Source organism: Phalangium opilio, unplaced genomic scaffold (genome assembly GCF_054372755.1).
Source record: "Phalangium opilio isolate 3A_F unplaced genomic scaffold, DU_Popi_V2 ptg000095l_1, whole genome shotgun sequence".
Lineage (NCBI taxonomy): Eukaryota > Metazoa > Arthropoda > Arachnida > Opiliones > Phalangiidae > Phalangium > Phalangium opilio.
This window is the reverse complement of record NW_028324200.1, coordinates 3,316,821-3,330,324: the sequence shown is the minus strand read 5'-3', so window position 1 is coordinate 3,330,324 and position 13,504 is coordinate 3,316,821. Positions and strand designations below refer to the sequence as shown.

The 13,504-nt window shown below is 40.4% G+C and overlaps 25 non-coding genes and 22 pseudogenes across 25 annotated transcripts; all 47 read right to left on the bottom strand.

Annotated features, from left to right (window-relative positions):
• Positions 1-69: 69 nt before the first annotated feature.
• Positions 70-188, bottom strand: LOC149635654 (5S ribosomal RNA; annotated as a pseudogene).
• A 131-nt stretch (positions 189-319) lies between these two features.
• On the bottom strand, positions 320-438 carry LOC149635653 (5S ribosomal RNA; annotated as a pseudogene).
• Positions 439-568: 130 nt separating this feature from the next.
• LOC149635652 (5S ribosomal RNA) lies at positions 569-687 on the bottom strand (annotated as a pseudogene).
• Positions 688-817: 130 nt separating this feature from the next.
• On the bottom strand, positions 818-936 carry LOC149635651 (5S ribosomal RNA; annotated as a pseudogene).
• A 131-nt stretch (positions 937-1,067) lies between these two features.
• On the bottom strand, positions 1,068-1,186 carry LOC149635650 (5S ribosomal RNA; annotated as a pseudogene).
• A 131-nt stretch (positions 1,187-1,317) lies between these two features.
• LOC149635649 (5S ribosomal RNA) lies at positions 1,318-1,436 on the bottom strand. The gene has a single exon (XR_016372638.1). It is a non-coding gene; the product is annotated as a 5S ribosomal RNA (ribosomal RNA).
• A 131-nt stretch (positions 1,437-1,567) lies between these two features.
• LOC149635648 (5S ribosomal RNA) lies at positions 1,568-1,686 on the bottom strand. Its single transcript, XR_016373141.1, has one exon. It is a non-coding gene; the product is annotated as a 5S ribosomal RNA (ribosomal RNA).
• A 130-nt stretch (positions 1,687-1,816) lies between these two features.
• On the bottom strand, positions 1,817-1,935 carry LOC149635647 (5S ribosomal RNA; annotated as a pseudogene).
• A 130-nt stretch (positions 1,936-2,065) lies between these two features.
• Positions 2,066-2,184, bottom strand: LOC149635646 (5S ribosomal RNA; annotated as a pseudogene).
• A 130-nt stretch (positions 2,185-2,314) lies between these two features.
• Positions 2,315-2,433, bottom strand: LOC149635645 (5S ribosomal RNA; annotated as a pseudogene).
• Positions 2,434-2,564: 131 nt separating this feature from the next.
• Positions 2,565-2,683, bottom strand: LOC149635644 (5S ribosomal RNA; annotated as a pseudogene).
• A 131-nt stretch (positions 2,684-2,814) lies between these two features.
• Positions 2,815-2,933, bottom strand: LOC149635643 (5S ribosomal RNA). The gene has a single exon (XR_016372637.1). It is a non-coding gene; the product is annotated as a 5S ribosomal RNA (ribosomal RNA).
• Positions 2,934-3,064: 131 nt separating this feature from the next.
• On the bottom strand, positions 3,065-3,183 carry LOC149635642 (5S ribosomal RNA). The gene has a single exon (XR_016373140.1). It is a non-coding gene; the product is annotated as a 5S ribosomal RNA (ribosomal RNA).
• A 130-nt stretch (positions 3,184-3,313) lies between these two features.
• LOC149635641 (5S ribosomal RNA) lies at positions 3,314-3,432 on the bottom strand (annotated as a pseudogene).
• A 130-nt stretch (positions 3,433-3,562) lies between these two features.
• LOC149635640 (5S ribosomal RNA) lies at positions 3,563-3,681 on the bottom strand (annotated as a pseudogene).
• Positions 3,682-3,811: 130 nt separating this feature from the next.
• Positions 3,812-3,930, bottom strand: LOC149635639 (5S ribosomal RNA; annotated as a pseudogene).
• Positions 3,931-4,061: 131 nt separating this feature from the next.
• Positions 4,062-4,180, bottom strand: LOC149635638 (5S ribosomal RNA; annotated as a pseudogene).
• Positions 4,181-4,311: 131 nt separating this feature from the next.
• Positions 4,312-4,430, bottom strand: LOC149635637 (5S ribosomal RNA). Its single transcript, XR_016372636.1, has one exon. It is a non-coding gene; the product is annotated as a 5S ribosomal RNA (ribosomal RNA).
• Positions 4,431-4,561: 131 nt separating this feature from the next.
• LOC149635636 (5S ribosomal RNA) lies at positions 4,562-4,680 on the bottom strand. Its single transcript, XR_016373138.1, has one exon. It is a non-coding gene; the product is annotated as a 5S ribosomal RNA (ribosomal RNA).
• Positions 4,681-4,810: 130 nt separating this feature from the next.
• Positions 4,811-4,929, bottom strand: LOC149635635 (5S ribosomal RNA). The gene has a single exon (XR_016372565.1). It is a non-coding gene; the product is annotated as a 5S ribosomal RNA (ribosomal RNA).
• Positions 4,930-5,059: 130 nt separating this feature from the next.
• Positions 5,060-5,178, bottom strand: LOC149635634 (5S ribosomal RNA; annotated as a pseudogene).
• A 131-nt stretch (positions 5,179-5,309) lies between these two features.
• On the bottom strand, positions 5,310-5,428 carry LOC149635633 (5S ribosomal RNA; annotated as a pseudogene).
• Positions 5,429-5,559: 131 nt separating this feature from the next.
• Positions 5,560-5,678, bottom strand: LOC149635632 (5S ribosomal RNA). Its single transcript, XR_016372635.1, has one exon. It is a non-coding gene; the product is annotated as a 5S ribosomal RNA (ribosomal RNA).
• A 131-nt stretch (positions 5,679-5,809) lies between these two features.
• On the bottom strand, positions 5,810-5,928 carry LOC149635631 (5S ribosomal RNA). Its single transcript, XR_016373136.1, has one exon. It is a non-coding gene; the product is annotated as a 5S ribosomal RNA (ribosomal RNA).
• Positions 5,929-6,058: 130 nt separating this feature from the next.
• On the bottom strand, positions 6,059-6,177 carry LOC149635630 (5S ribosomal RNA). The gene has a single exon (XR_016372564.1). It is a non-coding gene; the product is annotated as a 5S ribosomal RNA (ribosomal RNA).
• A 131-nt stretch (positions 6,178-6,308) lies between these two features.
• Positions 6,309-6,427, bottom strand: LOC149635629 (5S ribosomal RNA). Its single transcript, XR_016372813.1, has one exon. It is a non-coding gene; the product is annotated as a 5S ribosomal RNA (ribosomal RNA).
• A 139-nt stretch (positions 6,428-6,566) lies between these two features.
• On the bottom strand, positions 6,567-6,685 carry LOC149635628 (5S ribosomal RNA). The gene has a single exon (XR_016372969.1). It is a non-coding gene; the product is annotated as a 5S ribosomal RNA (ribosomal RNA).
• Positions 6,686-6,816: 131 nt separating this feature from the next.
• LOC149635627 (5S ribosomal RNA) lies at positions 6,817-6,935 on the bottom strand. Its single transcript, XR_016373135.1, has one exon. It is a non-coding gene; the product is annotated as a 5S ribosomal RNA (ribosomal RNA).
• A 131-nt stretch (positions 6,936-7,066) lies between these two features.
• On the bottom strand, positions 7,067-7,185 carry LOC149635626 (5S ribosomal RNA; annotated as a pseudogene).
• Positions 7,186-7,316: 131 nt separating this feature from the next.
• LOC149635625 (5S ribosomal RNA) lies at positions 7,317-7,435 on the bottom strand (annotated as a pseudogene).
• Positions 7,436-7,566: 131 nt separating this feature from the next.
• Positions 7,567-7,685, bottom strand: LOC149635624 (5S ribosomal RNA). The gene has a single exon (XR_016372634.1). It is a non-coding gene; the product is annotated as a 5S ribosomal RNA (ribosomal RNA).
• A 131-nt stretch (positions 7,686-7,816) lies between these two features.
• On the bottom strand, positions 7,817-7,935 carry LOC149635623 (5S ribosomal RNA). The gene has a single exon (XR_016373134.1). It is a non-coding gene; the product is annotated as a 5S ribosomal RNA (ribosomal RNA).
• Positions 7,936-8,065: 130 nt separating this feature from the next.
• On the bottom strand, positions 8,066-8,184 carry LOC149635622 (5S ribosomal RNA; annotated as a pseudogene).
• Positions 8,185-8,314: 130 nt separating this feature from the next.
• Positions 8,315-8,433, bottom strand: LOC149635621 (5S ribosomal RNA). Its single transcript, XR_016373132.1, has one exon. It is a non-coding gene; the product is annotated as a 5S ribosomal RNA (ribosomal RNA).
• A 139-nt stretch (positions 8,434-8,572) lies between these two features.
• Positions 8,573-8,691, bottom strand: LOC149635620 (5S ribosomal RNA). Its single transcript, XR_016373131.1, has one exon. It is a non-coding gene; the product is annotated as a 5S ribosomal RNA (ribosomal RNA).
• A 1,620-nt stretch (positions 8,692-10,311) lies between these two features.
• Positions 10,312-10,430, bottom strand: LOC149635619 (5S ribosomal RNA). The gene has a single exon (XR_016372812.1). It is a non-coding gene; the product is annotated as a 5S ribosomal RNA (ribosomal RNA).
• Positions 10,431-10,560: 130 nt separating this feature from the next.
• Positions 10,561-10,679, bottom strand: LOC149635618 (5S ribosomal RNA; annotated as a pseudogene).
• A 130-nt stretch (positions 10,680-10,809) lies between these two features.
• On the bottom strand, positions 10,810-10,928 carry LOC149635617 (5S ribosomal RNA; annotated as a pseudogene).
• Positions 10,929-11,058: 130 nt separating this feature from the next.
• On the bottom strand, positions 11,059-11,177 carry LOC149635616 (5S ribosomal RNA; annotated as a pseudogene).
• Positions 11,178-11,308: 131 nt separating this feature from the next.
• LOC149635615 (5S ribosomal RNA) lies at positions 11,309-11,427 on the bottom strand. The gene has a single exon (XR_016373129.1). It is a non-coding gene; the product is annotated as a 5S ribosomal RNA (ribosomal RNA).
• Positions 11,428-11,558: 131 nt separating this feature from the next.
• LOC149635614 (5S ribosomal RNA) lies at positions 11,559-11,677 on the bottom strand. The gene has a single exon (XR_016373117.1). It is a non-coding gene; the product is annotated as a 5S ribosomal RNA (ribosomal RNA).
• A 131-nt stretch (positions 11,678-11,808) lies between these two features.
• Positions 11,809-11,927, bottom strand: LOC149635613 (5S ribosomal RNA; annotated as a pseudogene).
• A 379-nt stretch (positions 11,928-12,306) lies between these two features.
• Positions 12,307-12,425, bottom strand: LOC149635612 (5S ribosomal RNA). Its single transcript, XR_016373402.1, has one exon. It is a non-coding gene; the product is annotated as a 5S ribosomal RNA (ribosomal RNA).
• A 131-nt stretch (positions 12,426-12,556) lies between these two features.
• Positions 12,557-12,675, bottom strand: LOC149635611 (5S ribosomal RNA). The gene has a single exon (XR_016372802.1). It is a non-coding gene; the product is annotated as a 5S ribosomal RNA (ribosomal RNA).
• A 132-nt stretch (positions 12,676-12,807) lies between these two features.
• LOC149635610 (5S ribosomal RNA) lies at positions 12,808-12,926 on the bottom strand. Its single transcript, XR_016373401.1, has one exon. It is a non-coding gene; the product is annotated as a 5S ribosomal RNA (ribosomal RNA).
• A 131-nt stretch (positions 12,927-13,057) lies between these two features.
• On the bottom strand, positions 13,058-13,176 carry LOC149635609 (5S ribosomal RNA). Its single transcript, XR_016372801.1, has one exon. It is a non-coding gene; the product is annotated as a 5S ribosomal RNA (ribosomal RNA).
• A 132-nt stretch (positions 13,177-13,308) lies between these two features.
• On the bottom strand, positions 13,309-13,427 carry LOC149635608 (5S ribosomal RNA). The gene has a single exon (XR_016373046.1). It is a non-coding gene; the product is annotated as a 5S ribosomal RNA (ribosomal RNA).
• Between the last annotated feature and the right edge of the window lie 77 nt (positions 13,428-13,504).

The following is a 13,504-nucleotide window of genomic DNA, read 5'->3' as shown; positions in this document are numbered from 1 at the left end:
GAAAAAAAATAAACTCTGTTTGCTTTTCTCATATCTGGTGGATTTTATAAAAGGAAACTAAACTGTAAAAGACAACGGCACGCAGTGTTCCTAAGTGCTCTCCCTCCCAAGTACTGACTGCGCTTGACGCTGCTTAATTTCGGTGATCGGACGAGAACCGGTGTTTTCAGCGTGATATGGTCGTCGCCGAGATCTTTAGTTAGTTATTCGAAGTTAAAACTAATTTGACAAATTACCCTTCTGCACGTTTGAAACATAAGAAACTCTGTTTGCTTTTCTCATATCTGGTGGATTTTAAAAAAGGAAACTAAACTGTAAAAGACAACGGCACGCAGTGTTCCTAATTGGTCTCCCTCCCAAGTTTTGTATGCGCTTGACGCTGCTTAATTTCGGTGATCGGACGAGAACCGGTGTTTTCAGCGTGATATGGCCGTCGCCGAGAACTTTAGTTAGTTATTCGAATTTAAAACTAATTTGACAAATTACCCTTCTGCATGTTTGAAAAAAAGAAAGTCTGTTTGCTTTTCTCATATCTGGTGGATTTTAAAAAAGGAAACTAAACTGTAAAAGACAACGGCACGCAGTGTTCCTAATTGTTCTCCCTCCCAAGTACTGACTGCGCTTGACGCTGCTTAATTTCGGTGATCGGACGAGAACCGGTGTTTTCAGCGTGATATTGTCGTCGCCGAGATCTTTAGTTAGTTATTCGAATTTAAAACTAATTTGACAAATTACCCTTCTGCATGTTTGAAAAAAAGAAACTCTGTTTGCTTTTCTCATATCTGGTGGATTTTAAAAAAGGAAACTACACTGTAAAAGACAACGGCACGCAGTGTTCCTAATTGTTCTCCCTCCCAAGTACTGACTGCGCTTGACGCTGCTTAATTTCGGTGATCGGACGAGAACCGGTGTTTTCAGCGTGATATGGCCGTCGCCGAGATCTTTAGTTAGTTATTCGAAGTTAAAACTAATTTGACAAATTACCCTTCTGCATGTTTGAAAGATAAGAAACTCTGTTTGCTTTTCTCATATCTGGTGGATTTTAAAAAAGGAAACTAAACTGTAAAAGACAACGGCACGCAGTGTTCCTAAGTGGTCTCCCTCCCAAGTACTGACTGCGCTTGACGCTGCTTAATTTCGGTGATCGGACGAGAACCGGTGTTTTCAGCGTGATATGGCCGTCGCCGAGATCTTTAGTTAGATATTCGAATTTAAAACTAATTTGACAAATTACCCTTCTTCATGTTTGAAAGATAAGAAAATCTGTTTGCTTTTCTCATATCTGGTGGATTTTAAAAAATGAAACTACACTGTAAAAGACAACGGCACGCAGTGTTCCTAAGTGGTCTCCCTCCCAAGTACTGACTGCGCTCGACGCTGCTTAACTTCGGTGATCGGACAAGAACCGGTGTTTTCAGCGTGATATGGCCGTTGCCGAGAAATTTAGTTAGTTATTCGAATTTAAAACTAATTTGACAAATTACCCTTCTGCATGTTTGAAAAAAAAGAAACTCTGTTTGCTTTTCTCATTTCTGGTGGATTTTAAAAAAGGAAACTACAGTGTAAAAGACAACGGCACGCAGTGTTCCTAAGTGGTCTCCCTCCCAAGTACTGACTGCGCTCGACGCTGCTTAACTTCGGTGATCGGACGAGAACCGGTGTTTTCAGCGTGATATGGCCGTTGCCGAGAACTTTAGTTAGTTATTCGAATTTAAAACTAATTTGACAAATTACCCTTCTGCATGTTTGAAAAAAAGAAACTCTGTTTGCTTTTCTCATATCTGGTGGATTTTAAAAAAGGAAACTAAACTGTAAAAGACAACGGCACGCAGTGTTCCTAATTGGTCTCCCTCCCAAGTTTTGTATGCGCTTGACGCTGCTTAATTTCGGTGATCGGACGAGAACCGGTGTTTTCAGCGTGATATGGCCGTCGCCGAGAACTTTAGTTAGTTATTCGAATTTAAAACTAATTTGACAAATTACCCTTCTGCATGTTTGAAAAAAAGAAAGTCTGTTTGCTTTTCTCATATCTGGTGGATTTTAAAAAAGGAAACTAAACTGTAAAAGACAACGGCACGCAGTGTTCCTAATTGTTCTCCCTCCCAAGTACTGACTGCGCTTGACGCTGCTTAATTTCGGTGATCGGACGAGAACCGGTGTTTTCAGCGTGATATTGTCGTCGCCGAGATCTTTAGTTAGTTATTCGAATTTAAAACTAATTTGACAAATTACCCTTCTGCATGTTTGAAAAAAAGAAACTCTGTTTGCTTTTCTCATATCTGGTGGATTTTAAAAAAGGAAACTACACTGTAAAAGACAACGGCACGCAGTGTTCCTAATTGTTCTCCCTCCCAAGTACTGACTGCGCTTGACGCTGCTTAATTTCGGTGATCGGACGAGAACCGGTGTTTTCAGCGTGATATGGCCGTCGCCGAGATCTTTAGTTAGTTATTCGAAGTTAAAACTAATTTGACAAATTACCCTTCTGCATGTTTGAAAGATAAGAAACTCTGTTTGCTTTTCTCATATCTGGTGGATTTTAAAAAAGGAAACTAAACTGTAAAAGACAACGGCACGCAGTGTTCCTAAGTGGTCTCCCTCCCAAGTACTGACTGCGCTTGACGCTGCTTAATTTCGGTGATCGGACGAGAACCGGTGTTTTCAGCGTGATATGGCCGTCGCCGAGATCTTTAGTTAGATATTCGAATTTAAAACTAATTTGACAAATTACCCTTCTTCATGTTTGAAAGATAAGAAAATCTGTTTGCTTTTCTCATATCTGGTGGATTTTAAAAAATGAAACTACACTGTAAAAGACAACGGCACGCAGTGTTCCTAAGTGGTCTCCCTCCCAAGTACTGACTGCGCTCGACGCTGCTTAACTTCGGTGATCGGACAAGAACCGGTGTTTTCAGCGTGATATGGCCGTTGCCGAGAAATTTAGTTAGTTATTCGAATTTAAAACTAATTTGACAAATTACCCTTCTGCATGTTTGAAAAAAAAGAAACTCTGTTTGCTTTTCTCATTTCTGGTGGATTTTAAAAAAGGAAACTACAGTGTAAAAGACAACGGCACGCAGTGTTCCTAAGTGGTCTCCCTCCCAAGTACTGACTGCGCTCGACGCTGCTTAACTTCGGTGATCGGACGAGAACCGGTGTTTTCAGCGTGATATGGCCGTTGCCGAGAACTTTAGTTAGTTATTCGAATTTAAAACTAATTTGACAAATTACCCTTCTGCATGTTTGAAAAAAAGAAACTCTGTTTGCTTTTCTCATATCTGGTGGATTTTAAAAAAGGAAACTAAACTGTAAAAGACAACGGCACGCAGTGTTCCTAATTGGTCTCCCTCCCAAGTTTTGTATGCGCTTGACGCTGCTTAATTTCGGTGATCGGACGAGAACCGGTGTTTTCAGCGTGATATGGCCGTCGCCGAGAACTTTAGTTAGTTATTCGAATTTAAAACTAATTTGACAAATTACCCTTCTGCATGTTTGAAAAAAAGAAAGTCTGTTTGCTTTTCTCATATCTGGTGGATTTTAAAAAAGGAAACTAAACTGTAAAAGACAACGGCACGCAGTGTTCCTAATTGTTCTCCCTCCCAAGTACTGACTGCGCTTGACGCTGCTTAATTTCGGTGATCGGACGAGAACCGGTGTTTTCAGCGTGATATTGTCGTCGCCGAGATCTTTAGTTAGTTATTCGAATTTAAAACTAATTTGACAAATTACCCTTCTGCATGTTTGAAAAAAAGAAACTCTGTTTGCTTTTCTCATATCTGGTGGATTTTAAAAAAGGAAACTACACTGTAAAAGACAACGGCACGCAGTGTTCCTAATTGTTCTCCCTCCCAAGTACTGACTGCGCTTGACGCTGCTTAATTTCGGTGATCGGACGAGAACCGGTGTTTTCAGCGTGATATGGCCGTCGCCGAGATCTTTAGTTAGTTATTCGAAGTTAAAACTAATTTGACAAATTACCCTTCTGCATGTTTGAAAGATAAGAAACTCTGTTTGCTTTTCTCATATCTGGTGGATTTTAAAAAAGGAAACTAAACTGTAAAAGACAACGGCACGCAGTGTTCCTAAGTGGTCTCCCTCCCAAGTACTGACTGCGCTTGACGCTGCTTAATTTCGGTGATCGGACGAGAACCGGTGTTTTCAGCGTGATATGGCCGTCGCCGAGATCTTTAGTTAGATATTCGAATTTAAAACTAATTTGACAAATTACCCTTCTTCATGTTTGAAAGATAAGAAAATCTGTTTGCTTTTCTCATATCTGGTGGATTTTAAAAAATGAAACTACACTGTAAAAGACAACGGCACGCAGTGTTCCTAAGTGGTCTCCCTCCCAAGTACTGACTGCGCTCGACGCTGCTTAACTTCGGTGATCGGACAAGAACCGGTGTTTTCAGCGTGATATGGCCGTTGCCGAGAAATTTAGTTAGTTATTCGAATTTAAAACTAATTTGACAAATTACCCTTCTGCATGTTTGAAAAAAAAGAAACTCTGTTTGCTTTTCTCATTTCTGGTGGATTTTAAAAAAGGAAACTACAGTGTAAAAGACAACGGCACGCAGTGTTCCTAAGTGGTCTCCCTCCCAAGTACTGACTGCGCTCGACGCTGCTTAACTTCGGTGATCGGACGAGAACCGGTGTTTTCAGCGTGATATGGCCGTTGCCGAGAACTTTAGTCACTTATTCGAATTTAAAACTAATTTGACAAATTACCCTTCTGCATGTTTGAAAAAAAGAAACCCTGTTTGCTTTTCTCATATCTGGTGGATTTTAAAAAAGGAAACTACACTGTAAAAGATAACGGCACGCAGTGTTCCTAAGTGGTCTCCCTCCCAAGTACTGACTGCGCTCGACGCTGCTTAACTTCGGTGATCGGACGAGAACCGGTGTTTTCAGCGTGATATGGCCGTTGCCGAGAACTTTAGTTAGTTATTCGAATTTAAAACTAATTTGACAAATTACCCTTCTGCATGTTTGAAAAAAAGAAACTCTGTTTGCTTTTCTCATATCTGGTGGATTTTAAAAAAGGAAACTACACTGTAAAAGACAACGGCACGCAGTGTTCCTAATTGTTCTCCCTCCCAAGTACTGACTGCGCTTGACGCTGCTTAATTTCGGTGATCGGACGAGAACCGGTGTTTTCAGCGTGATATGGCCGTCGCCGAGATCTTTAGTTAGTTATTCGAAGTTAAAACTAATTTGACAAATTACCCTTCTGCATGTTTGAAAGATAAGAAACTCTGTTTGCTTTTCTCATATCTGGTGGATTTTAAAAAAGGAAACTAAACTGTAAAAGACAACGGCACGCAGTGTTCCTAAGTGGTCTCCCTCCCAAGTACTGACTGCGCTTGACGCTGCTTAATTTCGGTGATCGGACGAGAACCGGTGTTTTCAGCGTGATATGGCCGTCGCCGAGATCTTTAGTTAGATATTCGAATTTAAAACTAATTTGACAAATTACCCTTCTTCATGTTTGAAAGATAAGAAAATCTGTTTGCTTTTCTCATATCTGGTGGATTTTAAAAAATGAAACTACACTGTAAAAGACAACGGCACGCAGTGTTCCTAAGTGGTCTCCCTCCCAAGTACTGACTGCGCTCGACGCTGCTTAACTTCGGTGATCGGACAAGAACCGGTGTTTTCAGCGTGATATGGCCGTTGCCGAGAAATTTAGTTAGTTATTCGAATTTAAAACTAATTTGACAAATTACCCTTCTGCATGTTTGAAAAAAAAGAAACTCTGTTTGCTTTTCTCATTTCTGGTGGATTTTAAAAAAGGAAACTACAGTGTAAAAGACAACGGCACGCAGTGTTCCTAAGTGGTCTCCCTCCCAAGTACTGACTGCGCTCGACGCTGCTTAACTTCGGTGATCGGACGAGAACCGGTGTTTTCAGCGTGATATGGCCGTTGCCGAGAACTTTAGTCACTTATTCGAATTTAAAACTAATTTGACAAATTACCCTTCTGCATGTTTGAAAAAAAGAAACCCTGTTTGCTTTTCTCATATCTGGTGGATTTTAAAAAAGGAAACTACACTGTAAAAGATAACGGCACGCAGTGTTCCTAAGTGGTCTCCCTCCCAAGTACTGACTGCGCTCGACGCTGCTTAACTTCGGTGATCGGACGAGAACCGGTGTTTTCAGCGTGATATGGCCGTTGCCGAGAACTTTAGTTAGTTATTCGAATTTAAAACTAATTTGACAAATTACCCTTCTGCATGTTTGAAAAAAAAGAAACTCTGTTTGCTTTTCTCATATCTGGTGGATTTTAAAAAAGGAAACTACACTGTAAAAGACAACGGCACGCAGTGTTCCTAAGTGGTCTCCCTCCCAAGTTCTAACTGCGCTCGACGCTGCTTAACTTCGGTGATCGGACGAGAACCGGTGTTTTCAGCGTGATATGGCCGTTGCCGAGAACTTTAGTTAATTATTCGAATTTAAAACTAATTTGACAAACTACCCTTCTGCATGTTTTCAAAAAATAAAAAAAAGAAACTCTGTTTGTTTTTCTCATATCTGGTAGATTTTAAAAAAGGAAACTAAACTGTAAAAGACAACGGCATGCAGTGTTCCTAAGTGGTCTCCCTCCCAAGTACTGACTGCGCTCGACGCTGCTTAACTTCGGTGATCGGACGAGAACCGGTGTTTTCAGCGTGATATGGCCGTCGCCGAGATCTTTAGTTAGTTATTCGAAGTTAAAACTAATTTGACAAATTACCCTTCTGCATGTTTGAAAGATAAGAAACTCTGTTTGCTTTTCTCATATCTGGTGGATTTTAAAAAAGGAAACTAAACTGTAAAAGACAACGGCACGCAGTGTTCCTAAGTGGTCTCCCTCCCAAGTACTGACTGCGCTCGACGCTGCTTAACTTCGGTGATCGGACGAGAACCGGTGTTTTCAGCGTGATATGGCCGTTGCCGACAACTTTAGTTAGTTATTCGAATTTAAAACTAATTTGACAAATAACCCTTCTGCATGTTTGAAAAAAAAGAAACTCTGTTTGCTTTTCTCATATCTGGTGGATTTTAAAAAAGGAAACTACACTGTAAAAGACAACGGCACGCAGTGTTCCTAATTGGTCTCCCTCCCAAGTTTTGTATGCGCTTGACGCTGCTTAATTTCGGTGATCGGACGAGAACCGGTGTTTTCAGCGTGATATGGCCGTCGCCGAGATCTTTAGTTAGATATTCGAAGTTAAAACTAATTTGACAAATTACCCTTCTGCATGTTTGAAAGATAAGAAACTCTGTTTGCTTTTCTCATATCTGGTGGATTTTAAAAAAGGAAACTAAACTGTAAAAGACAACGGCACGCAGTGTTCCTAAGTGGTCTCCCTCCCAAGTACTGACTGCGCTTGACGCTGCTTAATTTCGGTGATCGGACGAGAACCGGTGTTTTCAGCGTGATATGGCCGTCGCCGAGATCTTTAGTTAGATATTCGAATTTAAAACTAATTTGACAAATTACCCTTCTTCATGTTTGAAAGATAAGAAAATCTGTTTGCTTTTCTCATATCTGGTGGATTTTAAAAAAGGAAACTACACTGTAAAAGACAACGGCACGCAGTGTTCCTAAGTGGTCTCCCTCCCAAGTACTGACTGCGCTCGACGCTGCTTAACTTCGGTGATCGGACAAGAACCGGTGTTTTCAGCGTGATATGGCCGTTGCCGAGAAATTTAGTTAGTTATTCGAATTTAAAACTAATTTGACAAATTACCCTTCTGCATGTTTGAAAAAAAAGAAACTCTGTTTGCTTTTCTCATTTCTGGTGGATTTTAAAAAAGGAAACTACAGTGTAAAAGACAACGGCACGCAGTGTTCCTAAGTGGTCTCCCTCCCAAGTACTGACTGCGCTCGACGCTGCTTAACTTCGGTGATCGGACGAGAACCGGTGTTTTCAGCGTGATATGGCCGTTGCCGAGAACTTTAGTCACTTATTCGAATTTAAAACTAATTTGACAAATTACCCTTCTGCATGTTTGAAAAAAAGAAACCCTGTTTGCTTTTCTCATATCTGGTGGATTTTAAAAAAGGAAACTACACTGTAAAAGATAACGGCACGCAGTGTTCCTAAGTGGTCTCCCTCCCAAGTACTGACTGCGCTTGACGCTGCTTAATTTCGGTGATCGGACGAGAACCGGTGTTTTCAGCGTGATATGGCCGTCGCCGAGATCTTTAGTTAGTTATTCGAATTTAAAACTAATTTGACAAATAACCCTTCTTCATGTTTGAAAGATAAGAAAATCTGTTTGCTTTTCTCATATCTGGTGGATTTTAAAAAAGGAAACTACACCGAAAAGACAACGGCACGCAGTGTTCCTAAGTGGTCTCCCTCCCAAGTACTGACTGCGCTCGACGCTGCTTAACTTCGGTGATCGGACGAGAACCGGTGTTTTCAGCGTGATATGGCCGTTGCCGAGAACTTTAGTTAATTATTCGAATTTAAAACTAATTTGACAAATTACCCTTCTGCATGTTTTCAAAAAATAAAAAAAAGAAACTCTGTTTGCTTTTCTCATATCTGGTAGATTTTAAAAAAGGAAACTAAACTGTAAAAGACAACGGCACGCAGTGTTCCTAAGTGGTCTCCCTCCCAAGTACTGACTGCGCTCGACGCTGCTTAACTTCGGTGATCGGACGAGAACCGGTGTTTTCAGCGTGATATGGCCGTTGCCGAGAACTTTAGTTAGTTATTCGAATTTAAAACTAATTTGACAAATTACCCTTCTGCATGTTTTCAAAAAATAAACAAGTCGGGAAAACCAAAATATTACCTCTCCGTGTCGAGAAGATTATATAACCTTAAGTATCGAATGAAAACGTCGACCTTTTTGCTCTCATCCTTTCCCGCGCTTTGCGCTTCCGCATTTCATCCTTACTCTCAACATTATCTTCCTCCATTTTACATACAAAAATCAAATACTCACAAAAATAAGTGGCAAAAACCTGCTGGCTCTTTACAACCACTTAATTTGACTTAATATCCAATTTCCAACAACAATAATATACCGGTAGTTTAATTGACAACCTACTAGCATCGAAATTCTCATTAAGAATGGCTCCCGCGGTAAAAAAACGGCAATTTTCAACTAGGTGGGCGTTATCTCATTAGATTTGAAAAATATCATTTGTCTTTTTTACCAATGCCTAACCGTTTGGATTTTTTAAAGCAATCTTGGCACCAAAAAATATTTTTGAATGAGGATAAAAAAGGTCTATTCTCTCGTAATTTTTAAAGCTTTTCTCATGATTACTCTATACAACAGTAACAAGGAGTATAAACCCATTAGTGGAAGCAGTATTTTTTTCCCAAAACAATCTCGCTTATGTTTATGCAATGAATGAAATATATCACAATGCACGGGCCTTGATAGACATAGGTGGCAATGAAGGAAATATATCACATGCACGGGCCTTGGTAGATATAGGAGGCAATGATAATCTCTCTCTTTGCACGAGAGGTTTATCTTTAATATTTAAATAAATATAATTATTTTTAATTATTTTAATCTTCAATAATTAACATTAATAATAGTTAAATCGTTTAAAATAAAGTTATACCTATTATCATCTCAAACTTTGCTAATATTGACGTTTAAAGTGACGGGTACCCCTCTTGCCCGCTTTTTTCAAATTTGGGGTATATATACGATTCGTTTCCATTATAATAGTAAGGAAAAAGCGCAATTGCGAAAACCTTTGGTGGAGATCCCACCTTAGGGAGGCTAGACGTTTCTCGTAACCCTAGCTGATCGCCGCGTATATCCTAAAACCAAACGATGATAATGGAGTAGAAGCCAATGATACAGATTGGTGTCTATGTGGAATAGACGGAAGACCAGTGGATGGTGGTGTTAAAAGCCAGTGTAAGTGCAGACTGGTGTCAATGTGGAATTGACAAAGAACAGAAGATGGTGGGTGGTGTTGGAAGGCAGAAAAATACCAGACTTCTGTTCATGTGGGATGGACGAAGACCAAACATGGTGGTGTTGAGAACTCAAGTATAGAGTAGCCAACGCAGAGAAATACAATTTTCCAAATTTCTGTGAACTGTCAATGCGGTCCGGAAATTGGGAACACGTTTGCTCCGATACGCAAACTGCGAACGCGGTCACGTGGGTGTAACAACGGACAGACAGACACACACACACACACACACACACACACACACACACAGACAGACACGGCCGTTACAGAACCTCTCCTGGACTACGTCACACGGAGAGGTAAAAAAAGAAACTCTGTTTGCTTTTCTCATATCTGGTAGATTTTAAAAAAGGAAACTACACTGTAAAAGACAACGGCACGCAGTGTTCCTAAGTGGTCTCCCTCCCAAGTTCTAACTGCGCTCGACGCTGCTTAACTTCGGTGATCGGACGAGAACCGGTGTTTTCAGCGTGATATGGCCGTTGCCGAGAACTTTAGTTAGTTATTCGAATGTAAAACTAATTTGACAAATAACCCTTCTGCATGTTTGAAAAAAAAGAAACTCTGTTTGCTTTTCTCATATCTGGTGTATTTTAAAAAGGAAAATACACTGTAAAAGACAACGGCACGAAGTGTTCCTAATTGTTCTCCCTCCCAAGTACTGACTGCGCTTGACGCTGCTTAATTTCGGTGATCGGACGAGAACCGGTGTTTTCAGCGTGATATTGTCGTCGCCGAGATCTTTAGTTAGTTATTCGAATTTAAAACTAATTTGACAAATTACCCTTCTGCATGTTTGAAAAAAAGAAACTCTGTTTGCTTTTCTCATATCTGGTGGATTTTAAAAAAGGAAACTACACTGTAAAAGACAACGGCACGCAGTGTTCCTAATTGGTCTCCCTCCCAAGTTTTGTATGCGCTTGACGCTGCTTAATTTCGGTGATCGGACGAGAACCGGTGTTTTCAGCGTGATATGGCCGTCGCCGAGATCTTTAGTTAGTTATTCGAAGTTAAAACTAATTTGACAAATTACCCTTCTGCATGTTTGAAAGATAAGAAACTCTGTTTGCTTTTCTCATATCTGGTGGATTTTAAAAAGGAAAATACACTGTAAAAGACAACGGCACGCAGTGTTCCTAATTGTTCTCCCTCCCAAGTACTGACTGCGCTTGACGCTGCTTAATTTCGGTGATCGGACGAGAACAGGTGTTTTCAGCGTGATATGGCCGTCGCCGAGATCTTTAGTTACTTATTCGAAGTTAAAACTAATTTGACAAATTACCCTTCTGCATGTTTGAAAAAAAAGAAACTCTGTTTGCTTTTCTCATATCTGGTGGATTTTAAAAAAGGAAACTACATTGTAAAAGACAACGGCACGCAGTGTTCCTAAGTGGTCTCCCTCCCAAGTACTGACTGCGCTCTACGCTGCTTAACTTCGGTGATCGGACGAGAACCGGTGTTTTCAGCGTGATATGGCCGTTGCCGAGAACTTTAGTTAGTTATTCGAATTTAAAACTAATTTGACAAATTACCCTTCTGCATGTTTGAAAAAAAAGAAACTCTGTTTGCTTTTCTCATATCTGGTTGATTTTAAAAAAGGAAACTACATTGTAAAAGACAACGGCACGCAGTGTTCCTAAGTGGTCTCCCTCCCAAGTACTGACTGCGCTCTACGCTGCTTAACTTCGGTGATCGGACGAGAACCGGTGTTTTCAGCGTGATATGGCCGTTGCCGAGAACTTTAGTTAGTTATTCGAATTTAAAACTAATTTGACAAATTACCCTTCTGCATGTTTGAAAAAAAAGAAACTATGTTTGCTTTTCTCATATCTGGTGGATTTTAAAAAAGGAAACTACACTGTAAAAGACAATGGCACGCAGTGTTCCTAATTGTTCTCCCTCCCAAGTACTGACTGCGCTTGACGCTGCTTAATTTCGGTGATCGGACGAGAACCGGTGTTTTCAGCGTGATATTGTCGTCGCCGAGATCTTTAGTTAGTTATTCGAATTTAAAACTAATTTGACAAATTACCCTTCTGCATGTTTGAAAAAAAGAAACTCTGTTTGCTTTTCTCATATCTGGTGGATTTTAAAAAAGGAAACTACACTGTAAAAGACAACGGCACGCAGTGTTCCTAATTGGTCTCCCTCCCAAGTTTTGTATGCGCTTGACGCTGCTTAATTTCGGTGATCGGACGAGAACCGGTGTTTTCAGCGTGATATGGCTGTCGCCGAGATCTTTAGTTAGTTATTCGAAGTTAAAAGTAATTTGACAAATTACCCTTCTGCATGTTTGAAAAAAAGAAACTCTGTTTGCTTTTCTCATATCTGGTGGATTTTAAAAAAGGAAACTACATTGTAAAAGACAACGGCACGCAGTGTTCCTAAGTGGTCTCCCTCTCAAGTACTGACTGCGCTCTACGCTGCTTAACTTCGGTGATCGGACGAGAACCGGTGTTTTCAGCGTGATATGGCCGTTGCCGAGAACTTTAGTTAGTTATTCGAATTTAAAACTAATTTGACAAATTACCCTTCTGCATGTTTGAAAAAAAAGAAACTCTGTTTGCTTTTCTCATATCTGGTGGATTATAAAAAAGGAAACTAAACTGTAAAAGACAACGGCACGCAGTGCTCCTAAGTGGTCTCCCTCCCAAGTACTGACTGCGCTTGACGCTGCTTAACTTCGGTGATCGGACGAGAACCGGTGTTTTCAGCGCGATATGGCCGTTGCCGAGAACTTTAGTTAGTTATTCGAATTTAAAACTAATTTGACAAATTACCCTTCTGCATGTTTGAAAAAAAAAGAAACTCTGTTTGCTTTTCTCGTATCTGGTGGATTTTAAAAAAGGAAACTACATTGTAAAAGACAACGGCACGCAGTGTTCCTAAGTGGTCTCCCTCTCAAGTACTGACTGCGCTCTACGCTGCTTAACTTCGGTGATCGGACGAGAACCGGTGTTTTCAGCGTGATATGGCCGTTGCCGAGAACTTTAGTTAGTTATTCGAATTTAAAACTAATTTGACAAATTACCCTTCTGCATGTTTGAAAAAAAAGAAACTCTGTTTGCTTTTCTCATATCTGGTGGATTATAAAAAAGGAAACTAAACTGTAAAAGACAACGGCACGCAGTGCTCCTAAGTGGTCTCCCTCCCAAGTACTGACTGCGCTTGACGCTGCTTAACTTCGGTGATCGGACGAGAACCGGTGTTTTCAGCGCGATATGGCCGTTGCCGAGAACTTTAGTTAGTTATTCGAATTTAAAACTAATTTGACAAATTACCCTTCTGCATGTTTGAAAAAAAAAGAAACTCTGTTTGCTTTTCTCGTATCTGGTGGATTTTAAAAAAGGAAACTACATTGTAAAAGACAACGGCACGCAGTGTTCCTAAGTGGTCTCCCTCCCAAGTACTGACTGCGCTCTACGCTGCTTAACTTCGGTGATCGGACGAGAACCGGTGTTTTCAGCGTGATATGGCCGTTGCCGAGAACTTTAGTTAGTTATTCGAATTTAAAACTAATTTGACAAATTACCCTTCTGCATGTTTGAAAAAAAAGAAACT